We start from the raw sequence: 19,459 nt of genomic DNA, 5'->3' as shown, positions 1-19,459 counted from the left end.
ATCAAAAAATACCTAGAAACAAATGACAATGGAGACACAACGACCCAAAACCTGTGGGATGCAGCAAAAGCAGTTCTAAGGGGGAAGTTTATAGCAATACAAGCCCACCTTAAGAAGCAGGAAGCATCTCGAATAAACAACCTAACCTTGCACCTCAAGCAATTAGAGAAAGAAGAACAAAAAAACCCCAAAGCTAGCAGAAGGAAAGAAATCATAAAAATCAGATCAGAAATAAATGAAAAAGAAATGAAGGAAACAATAGCAAAGATCAATAAAACTAAAAGCTGGTTCTTTGAGAAGATAAACAAAATAGATAAACCACTAGCCAGACTCATCAAGAAAAAAAGGGAGAAGACTCAAATCAATAGAATTAGAAATGAAAAAGGAGAGGTAACAACTGACACTGCAGAGATAAAAGAGATCATGAGAGATTACTACAAGCAACTCTATGCCAATAAAATGGACAATCTGGAAGAAATGGACAAATTCTTAGAAATGCACAACCTGCCAAGACTGAATCAGGAAGAAATAGAAAATATGAACAGACCAATCACAAGCACTGAAATTGAAACTGTGATTAAAAACCTTCCAACAAAGAAAAGCCCAGGACCAGATGGCTTTACAGGCGAATTCTATCAAACCTTTAGAGAAGAGCTAACACCTATCCTTCTCAAACTCTTCCAAAATATAGCAGAGGGAGGAACACTCCCAAACTCCTTCTACGAGGCCACCATCACCTTGATACCAAAACCAGACAAGGATGTCACAAAGAAAGAAAACTACAGGCCAATATCACTGATGAACATAGATGCAAAAATCCTCAACAAAATACTAGCAAACAGAATCCAACAGCACATTAAAAGTATCATACACCATGATCAAGTGGGGTTTATTCCAGGAATGCAAGGATTCAATATACGCAAATCTATCAATGTGATAAACCATATTAACAAATTGAAGGAGAAAAACCATATGATCATCTCAATAGATGCAGAGAAAGCTTTTGACAAAATTCAACACCCATTTATGATAAAAACCCTGCAGAAAGTAGGCATAGAGGGAACTTTCCTCAACATAATAAAGGCCATATATGACAAGCCCACAGCAAACATCATCCTCAATGGTGAAAAACTGAAAGCATTTCCACTAAGATCAGGAACAAGACAAGGTTGCCCACTCTCACCACTCTTATTCAACATAGTTTTGGAAGTTTTAGCCACAGCAATCAGAGAAGAAAAGGAAATAAAAGGAATCCAAATCGGAAAAGAAGAAGTAAAGCTGTCACTGTTTGCAGATGACATGATCCTATACATAGAGAACCCTAAAGATGCTACCAGAAAACTACTAGAGCTAATCAATGAATTTGGTAAAGTGGCAGGATACAAAATTAATGCACAGAAATCTCTGGCATTCCTATATACTAATGATGAAAAATCTGAAAGTGAAATCAAGAAAACACTCCCATTTACCATTGCAACAAAAAGAATAAAATATCTAGGAATAAATCTACCTAAGGAGACAAAAGACCTGTATGCAGAAAATTATAAGACACTGATGAAAGAAATTAAAGATGATACAAATAGATGGAGAGATATACCATGTTCTTGGATTGGAAGAATCAACATTGTGAAAATGACTCTACTACCCAAAGCAATCTATAGATTCAATGCAATCCCTATCAAACTACCACTGGCATTTTTCACAGAACTAGAACAAAAAATTTCACAATTTGTATGGAAACACAAAAGACCCCGAATAGCCAAAGCAATCTTGAGAACGAAAGAAGGAACTGGAGGAATCAGGCTCCCTGACTTCAGACTATACTACAAAGCTACAGTTATCAAGACGGTATGGTACTGGCACAAAAACAGAAAGATAGATCAATGGAACAGGATAGAAAGCCCAGAGATAAACCCATGCACATATGGACACCTTATCTTTGATAAAGGTGGCAGTAATGTACAATGGAGAAAGGACAGCCTCTTCAATAAGTGGTGCTGGGAAAACTGGACAGGTACATGTAAAAGTATGAGATTAGATCACTCCCTAACACCATACACAAAAATAAGCTCAAAATGGATTAAAGACCTAAATGTAAGGCCAGAAACTATCAAACTCTTAGAGGAAAACATAGGCAGAACACTCTATGACATAAATCACAGCAAGATCCTTTCTGACCCACCTCCTAGAGTAATGGAAATAAAAACAAAAATAAACAAATGGGACCTAATGAAACTTCAAAGCTTTTGCACAGCAAAGGAAACCATAAACAGGACCAAAAGACAACCCTCAGAATGGGAGAAAATATTTGCAAATGAAGCAACCGACAAAGGATTAATCTCCAAAACTTACAAGCAGCTCATGCAGCTCAATAACAAGAAAACAAACAACCCAATCCAAAAATGGGCAGAAGACCTAAATAGACATTTCTCCAAAGAAGATATACAGACTGCCAACAAACACATGAAAGAATGCTCAACATCATTAATCATTAGAGAAATGCAAATCAAAACTACAATGAGATATCATCTCACACCAGTCAGAATGGCCATCATCAAAAAATCTAGAAACAATAAATGCTGGAGAGGGTGTGGAGAAAAGGGAACACTCTTGCACTGCTGGTGGGAATGTGAATTGGTTCAGCCACTATGGAGAACAGTAAGGAGGTTCCTTAAAAAACTACAAATAGAACTACCATATGACCCAGCAATCCCACTACTGGGCATATACCCTGAGAAAACCAAAATTCAAAAAGAGTCATGTACCAAAATGTTCATTGCAGCTCTATTTACAATAGCCCGGAGATGGAAACAACCTAAGTGCCCGTCATCGGATGAATGGATAAAGAAGATGTGGCACATATATACAATGGAATATTACTCAGCCATAAAAAGAAACGAAATTGAGCTATTTGTAATGAGGTGGATAGACCTAGAGTCTGTCATACAGAGTGAAGTAAGTCAGAAAGAAAAAGACAAATACCGTATGCTAACACATATATATGGAATTTAAGAAAAAAAATGTCATGAAGAACCTAGGGGTAAAGCAGGAATAAAGACGCAGACCTCCTAGAGAACGGACTTGAGGTTATGGGGAGGGGGAAGGGTGAGCTGTGACAGGGCGAGAGAGAGTCATGGGCATATACACACTAACAAACGTAGTAAGGTAGATAGCTAGTGGGAAGCAGCCACATGGCACAGGGATATTGGCTCGGTGCTTTGTGACAGCCTGGAGGGGTGGGATAGGGAGGGTGGGAGGGAGGGAGACGCAACAGGGAAGACATATGGGAACATATGTTTATGTATGACTGATTCACTTTGTTATAAAGCAGAAACTAACACACCATTGTAAAGCAATTATACCCCAATAAAGATGTTAAAAAAAAAAAAAAAGAAGATGAAAAGACAACCCTCAGAATGGGAGAATAAATTGCAAATGAAGCAACTGACAAAGGATTAATCTCCAAAATATACGCAGCTCATGCAGCTCAATACCAAAAAAACAAACAACCCAGTCCAAAAATGGGCAGAAGCCCTAAACAGACATTTCTCCAAAGAAGATATACAGACTGCCAACACACACATGAAAGGATGCTCAACCTGACTAATTATTAGAGAAATGCAAATCAAAACTACAATGAGGTATCACCTCACACCGGTCAGAGGGCCATCATCAAAAAATCTACAAACAGTAAATGCTGGAGAGGGTGTGGAGAAAAGGGAACTCTCTTGCACTGTTGGTTGGAATGTAAATTGATACAGCCCTATGGAGAACAGTATAGAGGTCCCTCAAAAAACTAAAAATAGAACTACCGTATGACCCAGCAATCTCACTACTGGACATATATCCTGAGAAAACCGTAACTCAAAAAGTGTCATGTACCACAATGTTCATTGCAGCTCTATTTAAATAGCCAGGACATGGAAGCAACCAAAGTGTCCACTGACAGAAATGGATAAAGAAGATGTGGCACATATATACAATGGAATATACCATAAAAAGAAATGAAACTGGATTATTTGTAGTGAGGTGTATGGACCTAGAGTCTGTCATAAAGAGTGAAGTAAGTCAGAAACAGAAAAACAAATACCGTATGCTAACACATATATATGGAATCTAAAAAAAAAAAATTGTTTTGACGAACCTAGGGGCAGGACAGGAATAAAGATACAGACATAGAGAATGGATTTGAGGACACGGGGAGGGGGAAGGGTAAGCTGGGACAAAGTGAGAGAGTGGCATGGACATATATACACTACCAAATGTAAAATAGATAGCTAGTGGGAAGCAGCCGCATAGCACAGGGAGATTAGCTCAGTGCTTTGTGTTCACCCTGAGGGGTGGGATAGGGAGGGTGGAGGGTGATGCAAGAGGGAGGAGATATGGGGATATATGTATATGTATAGCTGATTCACTTTGTTATACAGCAGAAACTAACACACCACTGTAAAGCAATTATACTCCAATAAAGATGTTAAAAAAAAAAGAAAAACACTACTCAAGAAATGGGAAGGCCTTCAAGATACAATTTTTCATGTCTGTAAAATTAACTGTGCATTAACTCCTGACTGAAAATACTACAATATAGAACTAATTATAAAATTTTAAAAGAACAGACTATTAATCTACAGTTAATATAAAATATTAGTTGTCTCAACCTAAATCATTTCAAAGGCCTGAGAATTGTTTCTGGCTTGATTTTACAGAAATCCTTTCCCTAGATCTTATTAAACCTTAAAGATCCTTGAATATAATTTCTTGGCACTTCCTTTGAGATCTTCAAAAAATCAAGAGCTCTGCTGAGTTATCCCATGATGACTAGCACATGAGAAAATTTCTTATATATATTGTCTTTTTGATATTGAAACCCTTTTCAGAGTAACAGTCAACAGATTTGCCATTACTTTCATGCAAATATTTTCTGAATGTTTACATATAGTATGATATAAATATAGCAAAAAACAATCTCCTGGAATAAATGTGTGTGTCCCCATAAAAGGTATCCCTTATGCATATATAGCTCAAATTGACAGCATATAATTCACTTCAATTCATCAGATGGTTTTTCTTCTTGTAGTCATTTATATCTAGTTCACAGGCCAGGCCAATCTGCATCCTCTACAAGTAATCAAATAATGTGATCAGCCTTGAAGAACTTATTAGAGATATTTTCTAACATACATTCTTGGTCCAATATAATCTTGGATATTGGGAAGTAGAATACTACTCAGAACCCTGGTATTTTATACTGTGTTTCAAGGATTGTAGAGAAACATATAGTTATAATGACTCTGGTACTCTCCATGATTGTATACTTAGGGTAGTTTTAGTCTTAAAGGAGTACCAAACAGGCTCTGAATCACTAAAAAGAACAGCTTTAACTGAGTGTGGCAGAGCATCTTGACCTCCACAGTAATGAGCCTCTGCAGTCAAAGTGAATTTAGCCCATTCTGTAATTGACACTGTTCATAAAAACAATTTAAAACCATTTCACGTTTTGCTAGTATGCACAATTTCCAAACTACTAAGTAAACCATCAATGTCAAGAACAGTGGTTTATGATCATTGAAATGGACTCTCAAAATAAACAACTCACTAGTCTGTAAAACTGTTATTCCTGCTGCTGGAAGCAACATTGTGAAATGGCTTTGAAATCCAACAGAACTACAGATTTCTCCTGTAGGTCACAGTTTGGCAAAAGGGTCTTAATCCTAAATGAAGTTAGGCTCAATGGAATATCTTTCTATTATATGTGTTTGAGTTCCAATGACAGGAGTACAGACTACTTGTTTGCATGAACTTTTATTTATGTGTTTCAAAATGTAATAAAATCTTCTCAGCATATCAATCCCAGCAAGGAGCCTTACATCACTCTTCTGAGTACCAAAGTAACCAATTTAAACTGCATTTATTTATTTTATAAAATGGAGGTCTTGTCTATTGCTCAATAAGAGTATTTACAGGGGGTTTGTACTATATATTATCTGTGCATTTTTTTCCATATAAATAAAATCACAACTTTATTAATAGAAGATGTGAAACAAACCAGGTTTCAACAAGGCGGTTCTTTTTTCAACAATGACAGCAACAACAACAAAACTATACCAAAACTATACTAAAACTATACTGAAGTTCCACCGTAGGAAACCAAAAATTCAAAAGAACCAAGCACTAACACTGACCCCCATTGCCTTCTCACATCCATAATTAGATTACCTCCTTGTGACTTACTTAAACTCTGGACCCCAAGAAAGTTTTCAGAAAGAGCTTTTCCAAATTCTTCTTCCTGTCACCCATAAAGCTGCTTTCAGGCACTAAATTATACATTAATGATCTCCAAATTTTTTTGATCAAGCACTCCCATTCAGAAAAAAGAAAAATTCAGCATTCATACTCAATGTATTTATTTATACATTACATATAACCTAACCTTAGCTTTTAAATTAAATATTATTAAACCTAAATTTCTTTTATTTTCTTAAATAAAAATTAAATACCAGTAGAAGTTTTAACATTTTTCATATATCCCACTGGATCATCATGCATGCTTCCTGGGTACCACTTTGGAGAATGCCATACTACACAATAAATCAGGTCTGGATTATAAGTTATGGAAGAGGCAAAAGATAATTTTGGTTAAAAGCCTTAACTGTTGGGACAACATAGCAGCCTCCATGCTTGGCTCTCTGCTGCGGACCGTCTGGCAGGTCTGGCCCACCCCCTTATACCCTCCTCCCCCTCTCCTCTGAAGCTTCAAACCCATGCGTTACCCACTATTCTCCCACCTGTAGTGCCCAGTGCAGACCCGTCCCAGGGTTCTCCCTCTGCCCACTTCCCTCCTCCGGCCTGAGTCAGGGGAGGGCTGAGCTGCAGATGTAAATTTGGTATTCATAAGCTTAGAGCTGACTGGCATTAAAAGCTGCAGATTGATTCCAATTTATAAGGAGTGTAGGTGGAGAAAGAAGGTGTCCGAGGAATGAGGCCCCAGAGCCTTTAATGTTAAGAGAAGAGAGCCGAGCAAAGGAGACTTGAAAGAAGCAGAGCGAGGGAGGAGAGCATGGTGGCCCGGAAGCACTCCAGGAGCAGGAAGTGGTCAACTTTCTGCTCAAAGTCAATTGAAAGAAGAGCTGAGAATTGCCTGTAGGGCTTAGCAGAGTGGAAATTGTTGGGACCTGGATCACAGGGGTTTCGATGGTGTGGTGGGAGGGAAAGCGTTCAAGACAGAAGAGGAGGAAAGAAATCGGAGACTACGAATATAGACAAGCCTTTGAAAATGTTTTGCTGCAAAGGGGAGCAGAAAAATGGGTGAGTAGCTGGAGAGGAGGTTGTTCCTTCATCAGCTTCAGGCCAAGTTCGAAGTTACTATGTAGACTGGAAAATGTTGCATGATGTGAAGAGAAGAAAAATGGCCTATGAGTATGTAGATGAGAGGCTACACATCAATTCTCAGGAAGAATACCATTCTGCCAAAAGACCTTCAGGAAGTGGCTGATGAAGAAATTGCTGCCCTTCCCCGGGACAGCTGTCGCGTTGGAATCACAAATCGGTGTCTTACGACGTCCTGTCCACGAGGTGTAAGGCGACGCTGGAGGCTTAGTCATATCTTCTTCCGTCACTTAGCCGACCATGGGCAACTGTCTGGGGTGCAGCGAGCAATGCGGTAATAACCAGCTCCAGAACCTACTGAGCTTGCAGGAAAACCAGTTCTGGCAAGAAGAGGCTCTTCCAATAGACAGAAACCTAGTTTTTATGGGGATCCAGAATAAAGGTCTGCTCTATCTGATGCTGTCTATAGTTAAATTACTTTTAAATTTTAAATGAAACAATTTGGATGTTTCATTCTGTCAGTGAATTATCTTTTCTCTTGGATTTAATAAATTAAACAGACTGTTCCCAAGCGTAGTGTGAAGAGTAGAGTAATAAAAAATATTTCTGTAAAAAAAAAAAAAAGCCTTAATTGTTAAAACAAAAGGGAGAAGATAGAAAGAAAACACCAGGTCACAAATAGTATAAGTTCATTGAACATTATATGCCAGGCACTTCACATAAATTATGCCATTTAATCTTCAAAAGAATCCTTAAAGGAAATATCATTTTTTTCCTCTTGTACAGATGAGGAAATTAGGATCAGGGTAATTACACCTAAGGTTTAGATCTCAAAACCCATGATTATCAGAAGACTGGAAGTAAGTAAAAAGGAAAACAGACTATCAAATATCTGTCCCTCCTATATTCCAAAATCCTAAATATCTCTTCCCACAAAGAAGGGAAGTCTAAGGACCCATTTATTATCTGGTTCTTCCGTCCTTGATATAATCACCAAAAGATAGCACATTCAGTAAATTTATTTCAAGGCAGTAGGGATAAAGGGTAAAATATACTAAATTGCTATCAGTAGTTGAGAAAAATCATCAATTAGCTTTTGATTGCCTATCATTTCTTAAGCAGATAACATGGATCCAACAAAGTCTTTAGAATCTCTATAAACAGTTTTTAGTACTGAGATGTCCTTTATTCAACATGCTGATGCCAGCACCTCCAATAATGCCCATGATCAAAGTGTTAAGAAATGTAGTAATATCTGATTTAATTTGGTTAATTACAAACCTACCCAAATCGTGTGGTGTATAGCCCCACAGATCCTAATCTATTATGTGAAATTTAAACAAAAAATATTAACTGCATACAGTCATAAACACATATGCTTATTTGCATGACTCTCTTATATTATAGCCCAAAATATTACTGGCTTAAAGTTAGAAACAGCATGACTTCAATCAATATAAATTGCAAAAAGAACTAACTCTAATGATCAGAAGTAGTAATATACTTTTAAATTGTCTTATAGAAATAGCAACAAAGATAATAGAATTTTCAAGAGAATATAAGAATATATAGAATTTTTCCAAAAACTTATCAACCAAGGAAAATCATTCCCCAAAGTCTATACTACCTAGTTAAGAATATTAGAAGAAACTTGATTTTCTAAGTATGAACTTTTCCCTCATACTTTTAGTTCATTTTATAATACACAGAGAAATCTTACAATTTCAGTCGCTAATATCCAAACAAATATGTGGTCTGGACCACAGAAAACTAATAAATGATGACGTATGAGTATAATTAAACAAAGTCATAGAATAAAGCAGTAGAAAATTATTTATAAAAAAACTACAGCATCGTAAAAACAAACTTCTCTTAAAAGTCAATATTGTTTCAGGAGCAATTTAAACCAGATTCAAATAAAATTCAAATAGGATTCAAAGATTACTCAATTCAAACGGGAAAGAAAGTTCTCTTCTCTTAGAGAGAAAATAAGATTCACTACCAAATTACATTGCTTTTATAGGACTATAAAATTCAAAGCCTCACAAAATCAAGAATTTAATAAAATATGCAAAATGATAATAATGGTAAAATTTAGAAAACTCTTCTATGTGCCATGACCTGTGCTAAGTATTTTATTATCACTTTGAATCGTCATAAGCACCTCAAAAGATGCTATTTGTGTCCCCATTTCCAAGCAGAAGAACTGAGGTGGTTAAGAAATGTTACCAAGGTCACATCACTAATGAAATAGCCAGACTTTTGACTCCAAGCTTCTTACTTATTCACTCTTTCTTAAGTAATAAAATACATGGTGTGACCAATTGCAGGAAGTGTAAGATTTAAAAGGATGGACTTTGGAGTCAGATGCACGAGGATTCACATCACACCTCTGGCTCTTTCTAGCTGTTGCAATAAATTGATCTCTCCAAGTCTGTTTCCTTTCCTATAAATGGAGATAATAACACCTGCCTCATAAAATAGCTGTAAGTGTCAAAATAATATATGTAAAGCACTCAATACAGAGCTTGGGACATGGCAAGCTTCCAAAATATGGTAGTTATGATTATTTACAGGGTAGCTACATTTAACAGTGCGACCTATGATACAAGGACAAAAGAAAGGTAACTGACCTGTTGAGTGACCAAAACTGTGGTCTTGGCATGAAAGATGAATGAAATTGTCAAACCTAGTCCCCTGATTTTCTGTAAGTCTCTACAGCACTTGCTCATGTACCTGTTTACAGAGCATTTCTCTTCTCTCTAGCTCATTTCATTGTTATCTCTAACAAGTGATTTATTTTCATTTCTTTCTCATTTCCTGTGACCTGTTTAAAAGCTCCCTGCATATCTACCCTTATGAGTACCCAAGTAGTTTGTTATCCCCTAGTACAATACTTAGTTTTTGTACTTGACACCCTGGGATTCATTTTACTGTGTAACAATCTACCATGAACATCTTCCTAGAATAAGCCTAAAGATTATTTAAAATACCACCTGAAAGGAAAAGAAAACTTTTTATATTGCCATAACCTCTGCACAAGATTTACCAATGTAAACACAGCTTTCCAATGAAAAGTAAAAGTAAAACTGGAACCCAGTTTGTTCCCCATGATTTAGTTTAAAACATTAAGCATACTGACTATAATATACAACAGTTACTTGTCAAATATGAATATGAAGTGGCACCACTTTGTCTTACCTCTTCAGAGTCCATAATCAGTCCCCCTCCCATTTTTACTTCTATAGACTCCTAATTGGGTCTATCTTCTAATAGCTACAATGTATAACTTAAGAGACAACTACTACACCAACATTTGTATTAAAAACTAAAAAGGTTTTAGTTTTACCTAGCATAGTAAACAGTTAATAGAAGAATGTGAAACAGTTCAAACTGTTTAAAGAGCAACATTTCTGATTAGCAATATGAACAGATCGCGTGGTTCAAGTTGTGTTTAACCCAGAATGTTCTGTGTGGTTACCATATATCACACTTAATGTTATCCAGTAACTTTAATGGAGTCATTAAAGTTTGAAGCTTTGGGTAACTATCAGCACTTATTAAAACTTTTTCCTCCTTGTCTAATACTAGATAAAATTAACCATTCCACTTTAGGATACTGAATTGTATAAATTCCTGCAGAGACTTAGTAGATGAGGAATAGTGAATAGAAGCATCAGCAGTTCTCTAAATCAAAAGGAATTTTTAAATACCTATTTATTTTATACTAGTTTATATAAAAGAATGTTTTTGGAAATAAAGTTGCTAAGTTTGATCAAGTAGACTTTCTGTTTTTAATGAGTAGATTAGATTTGTCCAGTATAACATTTTGAGAAAAACTCCTTCAAAGATCCTCTTAGAGGTGGTTGGAAGGAGCCCCAGTAAAGGTAAAATCTATAAAGCCAACAGATAACAATCAGCTTAAACTGTTTCTATCAGCGAATGTCAATTTTTATTACAGGGCAGAATTTAATTAAGTTTGTTTACTTTAATAAATATTCTCATATAATATAGTTCCTATACTAGATACTATCTCATATTTCTAAATAGTTCAAAGTATTAAAGATTATTTATGACAGGAACATGTTATCAATGTATATATTAAGTTTTCTTCTCCTTCTAAATTATATCTCTTAAATGCTTAAGGTCCAATTGACCCTGAACATGGTAAATGAACTCCAGTCACTAAAGAATCCCCTGAAAGTTTATATAACACCAGTCAAGGTTAGAGGTTCCATTTGAAAGATTCTACTGTTATATAACAATGATAGCTATATATAATTATTCATCCCTGCACACACCTCCCCCTCCCAGTGTTAGCATAATGTTCAGCACTCAGTGGGCACTTAATAAATGTTTGCTTAAAAAATCAGTAAGTGTATAGAGACTCAAATATGCATAAGTAAATCTAATACTCAGATAATATATACCAATGGAGACAAGAGGTAAGTGGAGAAAAAGACTCATTATTGGCACAATTTCAGGGTAATTACATATATACAATCATCCAATAATTGCAAACTTAAAATGTATTGAACTACTTCAAAGTAATTCTCTAAATAATGTTGCCTTCTGCCCACAAATTCCTCTATGTATGTACCCTTCTGCCCAAAATGTCTCTTCTCTTAATTGTATAATTTTTTTAACTTGAACTAGGAATTCAGGCAATATTTTTACAAATGAAATTATTTGATTTCATTTTTAAGAAGAAGAATAAATACAAACTTAAGCATAATGTCATATCAAATAAACAAATTTATTAAGCACATGAAATTCATACCAAGAAAAGGAGTCATATGAAACTGGCTTCCTGTTCTGTCACTGAGATGGGAGTTAAAAAAGAAGATTTAAAATATTGCTGGTTAAATCAATCTCAGTGATCTTTTTTTATTGGAGGGAAGTACTAATTTGATTTATAAAAGTTTAATTCCAAATTAGAACAGCTGTTAATACCCCTTATCAACCATTATTTTATTATACATGGTAGGAAGATAAGCAGATAAGGTCACCTGCCTAGAATGAGATGCTTCACATTATTTACAGCTCTAATTTTTGTTCAGTAATTGGTAGGTGCAATTCTCATTCTGCTTGCTAATGACAACGATATATTTCTGAGGCAAATTAGAGAAAGAGAATTTTGTGTTACTTTCAGCAGTATTGCTAAAAAGTGATGCAATGAGTTTTAGTTGAATTAAGTGCCTCACCAATATCATAATTCACCCAAGAGATTCTAACACTAAAATCACACAACCCATGAAGTGAACTTGACTAGAACAGAATTTGTGTATTTGTTTGGCATTGGTCTCCATCACTAATTGCCCCTTCTGTAAAGTAGTTTTGGGTAGAATGTAGTAAGTGTTTCATGATAAACAACTGAATGCCTATCATCTGTGAGAAAACACATATTTAAAATTGTTCTTTTGAATTCAAAATGAAAGTAAAGTACTCCAAAGAAAAAGAAGAAAGTTATTTCTCAAAGTTCTGACAGAGAAAACAGACTTTTTAAAATTAACACATATAAGAGATCAGAAGTTTCAAAATTATAAATCATTTTTCACTACAAGAAAGGAGCATTAGCAACTAAGGACATCCAGTCATTGGCACAGTATGATGTATATGTACTTTCTAAGTTGGCAGCATCTGAGTCACATGGGAATCCAAACTGAATCATATGGGAAGTTATGTCAAAGATTATTTTTTACTCCAAGAGTTTCTCAGGGACAATTGCTGAGACCTGCATATACACAAAGGCCTTGATACAGCTATTAAGAGTAAATAAAGTCTTCAATTCCTATAGTGGAAGATTCCATGCCAAGTTGTAATGTACACAACCTCTCACAGCTAAAGCCACAAACAAATGAAATCAATAAAATCAGGCAGTCAAGTCAAGAACTGGGGTTGTTTCTCAGTGTCTAAGGGTTTCAATGTGGTTTTTAATTATCCCAGATGAGAACAAATTAATAGTTGAATAAAATCCATTTAAGTTAGAAGGCATTCACCTTTGACTAATGCTTTATTCTGTTAAACCTTGTTTATTATACTATTTATATCAGATATTGATAAGCAATGTTACACATTGCTTTGAAATATACAGAGCTTTGAAAACTGGAGTGTACTGTACACATGCAGAAACACCACTTATGATTGCTCGGGGTGTGTAGTTCACAGCAGTGCCACATCTAAGGGAGGATCCCTAGTAGACATTGTGGATGTCTTGATTTTTCAGGGAGGTAGAAGTTAAATGTATTGTTCTAACAAAAATTTTCTGACAAAAGTGAAGTATGGGTTAAGTAATGACTCTAAGATATTATTGCTATTTAAAACTTATCTTAATGGAGAGGTTTCTGAGGGAGGAGAATATAGTCAAAAGTTATAGCATGATTTTTTTTCCCTCTTCTCTCTAAAACATTATTGGATGCTGGCTGAAGGCATTCACCACATCGTAGTACAGCATCACAGCCTCACAGCGTCTCATCTCCCTGCTAGCTCTATTGCTGAGCCTCTAGCAGGCCATGACACCATTCTACAAAGCCAGCTGTTTCTGAATAATATACACATGGTAAGACTAGTAAATTCTATGAGCTTGAGATCATTGACACCATAAGAAGCCCTATTAATTGGAGTGATGTTACGGGGATAATATGAAGATGTATTAAACATTGGATAAGTCCAAAAATGGAAGAAGCACTGTAAAGAGAAAGCAAATCAATACTTGGACTTTGAGTGTTTGTGAAGACACAGCACCGCCTCCCCCATCCACAAAAAGCTAGGTAGCTAGATGGTTCCATGAGGATGAAGCTGTATCAGGAGTTCAACGTTGATACCTTATCTTGGCAAGCTGTATGCTCAGCAACTGGTGGAAGACACATCAACTTTGGGGAGGGAAAATCCATGTTGCTGTGCCTTGCATACTTCTATTCATCATATCCACATTGTACAGGAACTCCTTGATCAAGCCACAGGGGTCATTTGTCCACCTATAGGCTTTATCTACTGTGGATATCTTTGTTAGGCATTAATGTTGGACAGGAATCTTTTTCACACTTCATAACAATTCCAAGAGGTCTCCTCCAGACCTCCTTGTCACCAACTTCACAAGATTTTTTTTCTTTCCAAGTTCCTAACAATGCAGTCAATGTGTTAGGCACTGACCATGAATGAATGTATACTGATACCTTGGGACATCTCTACTTCTACCCCTAATTAAAACTAGATGCAGGGCTCAGAGTTCAATCCACTGGAAGAATTTCCCTCCCTGTTGTCTTTCATGGTTATTCCTATTGCAGTGCAGCACCCATTCCCTACAACTGATTTCAGTATACTATGCATATCCATCCATAAATCAGGACCATGCATTTTCTTTCTCTATTAACAAGTCATAGGAAACTCCCCATGAAGCTATAGGTATGGGCTGAGAAAGAGGCAGAGAAGTAGCAGGACCGAGTACCTTGGGAATATGTCATCTACTTAAGCAGTTTACTTGTGCCTTCTGGGCCTTTTCAGGCCTGATCTTGATACATCACATCTGATTTATAATGAGATGCTGGGGGGCACATCCAATTTTATGGCTCACGATATTAGGTAACACCTAGTTCATGATGGGCAGTTCAGGTCACATACTCACTTTGTGCCCTGTGGTCAGGTAGCTGTTCAGTTCCTATCAGGGTCCATAAGCAAGTCAGTAACATTGCTTTTCAAATGGAAATAGTTATTGACAAAGGAGGGGTCTATGCCATGATTCTCCTTTGGGATTTGCCAGAAGCTCCAAATAGTATCTCTGGCACATACATATTGAATATATCAAGCTTTCTGGGTCATAAAATTCATGGGAAGAACAGTTTGCTCTGCAGATAGGACCTACTGCACAGCTCTTTCTTTCTCCTGGCTTTACTCAAAATGGTAGCCTTAAAGTTTACCTAGTAAATGTGCAGCAGCAGCCTGCCTAAAGGTAATACATATGGCATTCAAAATTCAAAGAGGCTCACCAAGCATTATGCCTCATTCTTGGTGGTGGACAAGGTTCAAGGTACAGGTGTAATAATTTGTTTCTCACTTTAGAAGAAATAGCCTGACTTGTTTTTCTCCCATATTCTGACATGCATGTGTGTTGCTAAGGTGACTAGGATACCTGCTACTTCCTGCTCATTAGCTTAAATTAACATAATACTGTCAATATAATATACATACTTTATGTTCTATTGGATATAAAGGAAACCAAAATCCCTCTGGATTATGTGTGACAGTGATCAGTTGAATATTACTTATGGTAAAACTGTAAAGATATACTGTTGTCCCTGCCATATAAATGTTAATGACTTCGAAGTTTTCCTAACCAATGGAAATGGAAAATATAACACTTCCAGGGGGTTGTGCTAGTTTACTCCCATAAAGATACCACAATTGGAGCTACATGTGCAATTAGCATCACCACCTGAGCAAGTGTACAAAACTATACTCTCATACTCCATGACCCATACGACTTTGGCAGTTGCCAAACAGTCACATTAAACATGAATAATTTTATTTTAGTCTTTTATGGTGGTACTGATCTCTGAAATTCCCTCAGGAAGGTGGTGTTACTTTTGGTTTTCTATCTTGGGTAGGTGGGGGATGCCATTCCAGGAGCTTCTATTTGGCCCTTTTTAATCATAATAGCCTTCATTCCATATCTGAGAAGACCAATGTGTCGAGTCTGCCAGGTACTAATTATATCTACTCCCATTATATATTGAGGGATAGGGAACTGCTCTTGTACTCAGAACATTATCTGTTATCTCAAGACCTCCATAGATCTCTACTCTGACTGGTATACTAGTATGATGGCATTTAAGGTCTCTGGGGATCAGTATAAGTTTTGATCTAGAATCCAATAACTCAGGGGGTCTGAGTATTTCCCTGTCTCCAGTATACAGTCACCCTGACAGAAGATTGAAGGGTTCTGTACATTGTGAAGATTTCCTATTCCCACTAGCTTTCAGGGGGTCACCCCTGCGTGGGGTTGTAGTGTAGTACCTATCTATTTACAGCTGGTCTCAGTAAACCATAAATAACCATCCATAAATCAGGTCCATGCTTTTTTCTCCTCTATTACTATATTAATATATTATATTAATATAATATATTGATATTAATATATTATAATATATAATATATATAATATATAATATTATAAATAATATATATTATAATATATTAATATTAATATATCAGAGAATATGTTTAGAGATAGCTTGGATAAAAATGTATAATATACATCCATAGCTACACTTCAAGGTCCTTTTACAAAGGGGCCAGGCCTCTCCCTCATCAGAGAGGTTCTGGGATGTGAATTGGCATATATCCAAAACACTAATATTACCATTTCTTCCCACAAGACCTGCCACAAGGCAGGATTTTTCTGCCTATACGTGTCAGGTAGTACATTGGAAGGATGCACATGTATTTTATCCTTAGAACTGCATAACCAATTAGCTGTTGCTACAGAATAGTGGTTCTCAAAGTGTGATCTCCAGACCATCAGCATCAACATTAACTGATTAGAATTTCAATTAGAATTAAAAATGTTCACATCCCACTTTAGACTTATTAGAAATTCTGGGATGGGGTCAACTAGCCCACCGTGAGTCTGATACACAGTAAGGTTTAAGAACCACTCCCAGAGATATCTATAAGTCAAGACCCATCCCTGTGGCTTCTTGTGGTAGTTTCAGACATCTTGCTTATAATGATTAAGGGCCACCAGCTGATCTATATCATCCTAAGACCCCCCCATCAATCCTATTAGGATCAGAGAACCCAATTCTATTATAGTATAACCCAATATCATCTCCTTCCTACAGAAGACAGCAACCACAGAGTTATTCAAAGATACTGTCATCCCCCTTACCAATGCATTTTAGTGCTTTAACAAAAGAGCATCATCTGGCCTTCCTAGGGAGTATGGTTAGAAGTTGGCTCATCCATTCCAGGATTTTCACTTCCCTAAACCATTGAACTCCTTCTTCTACAGTATGCCAGGTAATCTCAAACTTTTCTACCTCATTAACTATAGGTCATCACTGAGTTCAGGCTTCAGTTAATATACTTCATAGATTATTAAGCCCTCTTCCAAGTGCCCAAGCCAATATATTGTTAAATTCCAAATTCCACGTGAGTACACCAATGTCAATGAATTTAGTCTGATAGACCTTAGCATTTACTCCCCACATATGCCAATACAGATTGCTGAGGTTTTGAACTCTTTCAGTGTATAAACTATTCCTCTCGGGGTAGGTCTTGCACCTCCCCATCTAGGCTACGTTGAGCCAATAAGAGATGGCAAAGGTGGGTTCGAAGGTGAATCAGCATTAGTTTGCTAGGCAAGTAAAAGACTTTTATGTACTGAAGGGCTAGATCTCTTAGTAGAGAGGTGGGTGGTAGTTAGGTTTAAGAATAAAGGTTACTCAGTCATATCTGCCCTAAAACTACAAGAGATGAGAGTCTCCTTCATCGCAATTCTGCAATGGATGGCTTGTTACATATCTACACAAGTCCTTAATTGTATGTTCACAGTTTTTAATTATTCCTTTTACCTATTTACCCTCCTTGGAATCATAAGAAGAAGCCAGAGGACTCCACAATCTTTAAGTCTATTATCACTGCCATATAACTAAGCATCAGTCACTTGATCTCCCAATACTCTATCTTCCATCTATACTTCATCCCATGTAATAATTTGAATAATTATAATGCCACCACATTCTGTGAATTACCCATTTGCATTTTCCTCCTCTACACTTCTTAAATGTACAATAAAACTAATTCCAAAATTCTACTTTGAGTTCTCTTTTCTGGGGCTAGTTATGATATAGTAAGAAAGAGTATCAGGATCTCATCAGTAAACAGATGACACACCCAAATTAGAACAACAGAAAAAGTATTTAATAAAGGGACAATTTAATAAAGCTGTGGGCAAGGTACAAGGAAACTATAAGGCATTGGTTCTCTAAGTGTGGTCTCTGGACCAGTAGCATCATCACCTAGGCACTTGTTAGAAATGCAAATTTGGGGCCTTAGCCCAGACCTACTATATCAGAAATTCTGGGGATGGGGCTCAGCAATTTGCTTTGACAACTCCTCCAGTTGACTCTAACATACACCAAAGTTTGAAAACTACTGACACAAAGTATAATGCATTAACCATGGGCCAATAACAATTGAGAACGTCACCCCTAGGACCAAAGAGGCAAGAGAATGGAACAGCAACCGGAAACCAGAGAAAGTCATAAAGAGAGAGCCACTTTGAAAGGATCAATGACCTTTGGTAAAGAAATCCAGACTACCCTAGAAACCTCACAACAAGAAATAAGACAATTATAACTCAATTTCATTTATTCACTTCCCCCAGTTTTCAACATAGGCTCCCAAGTGACTAAACTCAATCAGAAGCCGGAAAGCAAGAGAACCTGATCATTCTATCCATTTGGGACAGCTTCCCAGGGAATAAAGTAGGTTGGAGAACGAAGGTTATATCTGGAGGGGCAAATGGTAGATATCTGGCATGCATGCCTAACATACTATTGTGAACTTACTCCAAATCTGACAAAACTCCAAAGCATTTATTTGAGGAAGTTATAGATTAATAATATTTTATAATTTCCGTGACAATAATGGTTTCTCAGGAATGGTTATTTACTATTTAACCAAATATCTGGATTTCAATAATAAAGTTCTTTTTTCATTCGTAAAACCTCCCTTGGCTTGTACCCTGGGGCTTAACACAATACCGGGTATACTGTAGGTATTAAATAAATGTTAGAGATGGCTACTACTATTCATTTTATAATCACCTACCTTTCCCCTATGTAGACATTTAAGTCCCTACCTTGTTCCCATGCTGCATCCACTGAGCTGAAGATATAATTTGTCACTGAATCCTCCTAGGATTTCTGCTCATACCAGGGCCCTCTTCTTAAGTGCCATAATCTAAACTCCAGTCACCCACAAGCTACAGCCTACTGACTTATTCAATTCCTTTTTCCGCTATAAACTAGATTTCTTGATTTCTTTAATATCATGTATGATTGGGGGCTTACTCTTGCTTTTGGTTAGACAGTCAAATGAACTGCTGTAGCCTCATCCTAGTTCTTAGCTC

General features: G+C 36.6%; 1 protein-coding gene and 1 pseudogene across 2 annotated transcripts in view; one reads left to right on the top strand and one right to left on the bottom strand.

Moving 5' to 3' along the window:
• Positions 1-19,459, bottom strand: part of CTNNA3 (catenin alpha 3) — a 1,620,647-nt gene that overhangs the window by 1,308,446 nt on the left and 292,742 nt on the right. The gene's annotated exons all lie outside the window — the stretch shown is intronic.
• Positions 6,663-7,664, top strand: LOC309971433 (small ribosomal subunit protein uS14m-like; annotated as a pseudogene). Its single transcript has 2 exons — positions 6,663-6,707; positions 7,325-7,664. The product of its transcript is annotated as a small ribosomal subunit protein uS14m-like (transcript).

The sequence above is a fragment of the Leucopleurus acutus genome (assembly GCF_964270905.1).
Source record: "Leucopleurus acutus genome assembly, chromosome: 14".
NCBI classification, from domain to species: domain Eukaryota; kingdom Metazoa; phylum Chordata; class Mammalia; order Artiodactyla; family Delphinidae; genus Leucopleurus; species Leucopleurus acutus.
This window is presented reverse-complemented; position numbering and strand designations above follow the sequence as displayed.